Below are 4,739 nucleotides of genomic sequence, written 5' to 3'. Positions count from 1 at the left end.
TGCACACAGCTCCCTCGGTGGCTGGCTCCGATGTGGACTCCGTCCATGAGCGGTCCCACTGGGAATCAGAGAGCGGGATGGCAGGCCAGGGTATTTCCTCCTCTCCCTCCTGCTCAGAGTCTCGCCCGGCTGGGTCCTGCCACCTGCACCCTGCAGGTCAAGCCCCAGCCCAGGCTCCAGCTGTCCCCCCACTCGCCGGTCAGGCCTGGGCCATAATACGGCTGCGGTGGCGTGTCCCTCACTGCCCCCCTTGACCTTGCTCACCTTAGGAGGGAGCCCCTTTATTAAACATCTCCCACTAGACCCCCAGATGAGCGCCCTCTCCCTCCTGGACTCTGATTCTAAGATTGCTGTTTTCTTACTTGCTCAGCACAAGCGACTAAGGCGATCCTTACAGGGATGGATCTACAGAACAGCCAACGTACCGGGCTCAGCTGAGCGCCCAGCAGAGCTTCTAACTTAAAACCAGCCGTAAGCAAGGGGGCGCTCTCAAGGACAGACCTCGGCGAAGCCAGCCGCGTCTGTCCTGTCCCCAAGGTGTCATCGCAGTCCCGGCGTGTCCCCTCACCTGCCAACTGCCTTCCCTACGGTTCTTTCTGGTTTTATTGCCAAGCCCAGCTGGTGTCCTCTGAGCTCCTGGCCCCGCGAACCGTCTGTTCCTTTCTGCCGTGCTCATTGAGATGGAAGAGGTAAAGCCCGCGTGATCCTGGGGTGAGGCCTGGCGCCCAGAGGTAGGCGCACACCCGTCTGGGAGCAACGGCGCCGTTGCCAAAGGAAGAGGGCCTTATATTTATAACCCCACGGACACGAGGCAGCGGGACGGCCTGAGCTCTGCCAGCTCTGAGGGGCGCCCCCGCCCAGAGGAGTCATTTCAGAGACGCAGACAAAACAGGGACCTCGGGAACGAAGCCCCATTCTTTACGCCCCAATCATTTGGCACAGGCCCGACAGGAGCCTTGAAATAATGGGACGTTTTACCCGGTGCCTGGCTCATTCACGCAGAGGCAGTTGGTTCTTACACACTGATTTTCACTTGAAAGCGCACCGCGAGCACTTGCGCAGGCCGGAGAGGGGGTCCCTGGCGGCCCCGTGGTGGTGACGGCACACACTTCCCGTTGAGGCTCTGGTCATCCTTCAGCCAGGCGGGGCAGCCACGTCCTCGCGGCTTTTCACGACTGACGGGGTGCTCCGGTGCGGCTCCTCGGCTGAGGTCTTCGCACTCCCTGCCGCCGTCTCCTTCAGCCCTGCTCTTCCGCTGGAAGGACTGCAGGTCACCACGACCTCGACCCACGTTGCCAGAATGTCCTCTGGAGAGGCCGCGCAGGGGTTCTCGTTGCAGGGGGACCTGCTGAGATCCGGCCACGTGGCGAGCAGCCTGAGACCCCTGCTCGTGAGCGCGGCTCTGGGTTCTGAAGCCTCCCTAGCCTAGCGCGCGCTGCACCCACTTCCCACTGGGCACGCTGCTCTGGCAGATGGTTTCGTGGGCACTTCAAACGTGCTCAGTGTGTAAACCCTGCACCAAAATGCCTTTCCTGGCCTGTCGTTTGCATCTGAAGTCGGCTCTCCAAGCTCTCGAGTTGCACGGGAAGTTTCAATGTGTAGGCTAATCTCCTGCCTGTCCTCTTCAGCCTGTTTGGGTTTTGAAAAGCCCTTTTTTTAGCATAGAAACACATATGTGTCCGTGTAAGAGTATATTCTAGTATTTCCGCCACATTATTTTACATCTACGCATTTACACCACATAAAATGTACCTAGAGACCACTATAAACTGGGGGTTAAATTCCTTCTGCTCTGTGGTTATCTGACTGTCAGGTTAGCAGGCTCCCTCTGCCTCTTCTCTGTCTGTCCTCGACCCTGTCGCACCCCCACTCGCCTGTTCACAGCTGGCCGGCCCCCCGATCTTAACTACCACTGCACCCACACACTGGACTCTGGAAAGTGTTTCATCTGAATATTGCCACGTCCAGTCTGGGGGTTAAATTCATTCTGCTCTGTGGTTATCTGACTGTCAGGTTAGCAGGCTCCCTCTGCCTCTTCTCTGTCTGTCCTCGACCCTGTCGCACCCCCACTCGCCTGTTCACAGCTGGCCGGCCCCCCGATCTTAACTACCACTGCACCCACACACTGGACTCTGGAAAGTGTTTCATCTGAATATTGCCACGTCCAGAGGGACCAGAATGTAATACGAGCGAGAGAAAAACACGACAAGCGCTGGTCCCGGTGGGGAGGCGGGGGCTCGTGGGCTCAGAGCGGCACGCCGGGCGGGCTGGTTCTCCACGCGGTCACCGAGGAGGGCGGGGGACACTGAGCGCTTGCCAACGTCCTTGTAGTCGTCGAGGCAGCAGCAGGGCCGCGGGCATTTGGGGAACGGGTGGCACTTCTGCTCTGGCGACGTGGCCACGCCCCTGCATCCGGGACAGAGCGGGCATGGCATCTCTGTCTTCTCGCTCTCGTATTAACCGTCTCGAGTCCACTGCTCTGCACCAGAATGCAGTTCGATTTGACACACGTACGTACACACACACACATGTGTATTCGGTCTTGCCTGTAAATATTCTGTGTTCCAGAATAATGCAATGCATGATCTATACGCTGCACTATGCTATGGGGAAGTCCTTCCTCATCGGTTTTTTCTCAAAACACAATTTGCTGACCTGGCACAATCCAGAGGCAGACCGCAGAGTGCCGGGAGCGGAGAGGGATGTGGAGGCACAGCTGCTGTTTCTGCTGGTCCAGGGCTGCCTTGAGACGCACCCACCGTCCCCGCCAGAGACAAGCTCCTGCAATCCCAGCAGCACTTCCTGTCCCTGCAGAGACACGCACGCCTGGCCCTCCTGTCGTGCTGGGCAACGTCTCACCAACCATGCCCTCAGCGCTGGCACACGTGTTTACGCACACATGTGCACACGCGCACACACATGTGCACGCGTGCACGGCTCATCAAAGGCATCGAGCTCAGCACTCCACACAGAGCCCCCGGCCCCTGTCAACCACCCTGCAGGCCCCATGGCCCTGAGTTGAGTGGGCAGTCTTCCCGGGTGCCCTCTGCATCTACCTGCGGGTCCTGGGGACCTTCAGTTCCTCAGGCCTGCGGTGGTGCAGGCTGAGGCGTGGCTCCAGGGTGCCCACCACCGGCAGGTGACCCCTACCTGCCCACGCTCTGCTGGCCACCCCCACCCCAACAGGCCACCCTCCACACACACGGTATTGGGTCCCACAGGGGCGTCTGATCCGAGACAGGGGAGCGCGAGTTGGCGTGGCTACCCTGGCCCGGAGAGCCACGGCGCCATGCCACTCATGGCGTGGGCCACAGGCCATGGCAACCTATGCACTGTCTGCTGCGCGCTGGAGAGAGAGGCCAGTCCTGGCCCTGCTTTACTGACTCGAGCTGCTCTACAGCGTATTTTTATGTTCTCATTTCAGGGGAGACATACGTCATACATGTGGCAAAGGACGATGAACACACGTGTGCTCCGACGTGGCCCGAGGAAGACGCAAGTCCACGTGCAGCTTTGAGCCCTGCCCCGGGGCTGCTCTCCCCGGACAGAGGGCTGGGGCACTGCCATGAAGTCTGCCTTGCCCGGACAGTCCTGCTCCGCTGCCCGGAGCTCACGGGTGCCGTCGCGGTTGTTTTCAACTTGGGCCCTCTCTCAAATTTTAGGGAAGATCGTCAGACATTGAACCATGCAAGAGCCCGGAACTGAACACCGGAATTCCAGTAGCTACAAATCCTTGAGACCTTATCGTAGGCTATAAGCTACCTTTTCATGTTTCAAAACATGACAAAACGTAGCTCAAAGACCGAGCGTTTCAGTCTCAGACTCATCGCGAGCGACAGTGTCTCCTCAAAGACGAGCCTGGCTGCGGATTAAAGACAAGCATTTCAAAATTACTCTGGAGCTTAAGAAAACACACTTCGACAATTACTGCTTCCTTTTCCGTGGAACCAAATTCGCGGTACATTACAACTTTCAAGCTGAGACCGAAGGCTCAGATCCACTCTTTCATCCCGGCTGTGGCTTCAGGGGCTGCCTGCTCTTTCGAAGAAGGGCTCCTGGCTGCAGCTGCCTCGAACCAAAAAAAAAAAAAAAAGAGGAAAAAAGAAAAAAAAAGAAAGAAAGAAAGAAAGAAAGAAAGAAAGAAAGAAAGAAAGAAAGAAAGAAAGAAGAGTAAAAAGGAAAAGGAAGGAAGGAGAAAGGGGAGAAAGGGAGGAGGAAGGAAGAAGGTCTGGCCGTCTGGGAACACAGACCTGCAGCGTCACAAGGCGAGGCTACGGCACTTTTCGGTCCGGCCCTTGACTACGAAACTTAAAGACAGAAGTCAAACTCTCTCTCAGGAGGGTTCACGTCAAAATAACCTGGGAAAGGAATGACATTCGACCTCCTCCTCGTCCACTATCTAACCAGACAATGGACTCCACACCAGGAACACCTGTTTTCTACACGGAGGCCACGGTGTCCGAATCGGGTAGCTGCTTCCCAGACTGGCCCGACTCCCTGAACGCATCGGTGTCCGCTGTCTCGGTCCTGCTCCGCAAGTCAGGTTACGGTAAGGCGCTGCACGGCCAGCCTGGGGCGTGGCGGGTAAGGCGACTGGATCCCACAGGTGTGCGGTTTCCCTTGAGATCTCTCGGACTTACCTAACACGACATCAGAGACGTGGCTGTCCCAGCACGCGACGGGTACGCGCCATCTGCCGCCACACCCTCAGCGCCCCGCTCCCTCCTCGCTCCGGGGTC

At 57.8% G+C, this 4,739-nt stretch overlaps 1 long non-coding RNA gene across 2 annotated transcripts in view; it reads right to left on the bottom strand.

Annotated features, from left to right (window-relative positions):
* Window positions 1-4,739, bottom strand: part of LOC102502638 (uncharacterized) — a 23,374-nt gene that overhangs the window by 7,966 nt on the left and 10,669 nt on the right. Inside the window, exon 4 of one of the 2 annotated variants that reach the window (XR_001370293.1) lies at window positions 930-1,629. The exons of the other annotated variant lie outside the window; for it this stretch is intronic. This is a non-coding gene — a long non-coding RNA (uncharacterized LOC102502638). Of the gene's footprint in view, window positions 1-929; window positions 1,630-4,739 lie in introns of those variants that run through there. 2 annotated transcript variants of the gene reach the window in all.

This window comes from Tupaia chinensis, unplaced genomic scaffold (assembly GCF_000334495.1).
Source record: "Tupaia chinensis unplaced genomic scaffold, TupChi_1.0 Scaffold000211_1, whole genome shotgun sequence".
Taxonomy (NCBI): Eukaryota; Metazoa; Chordata; class Mammalia; order Scandentia; family Tupaiidae; genus Tupaia; species Tupaia belangeri.
The sequence above is the reverse complement of the archived record's forward strand: the minus strand, read 5'-3'. Positions and strand labels throughout refer to the sequence as shown.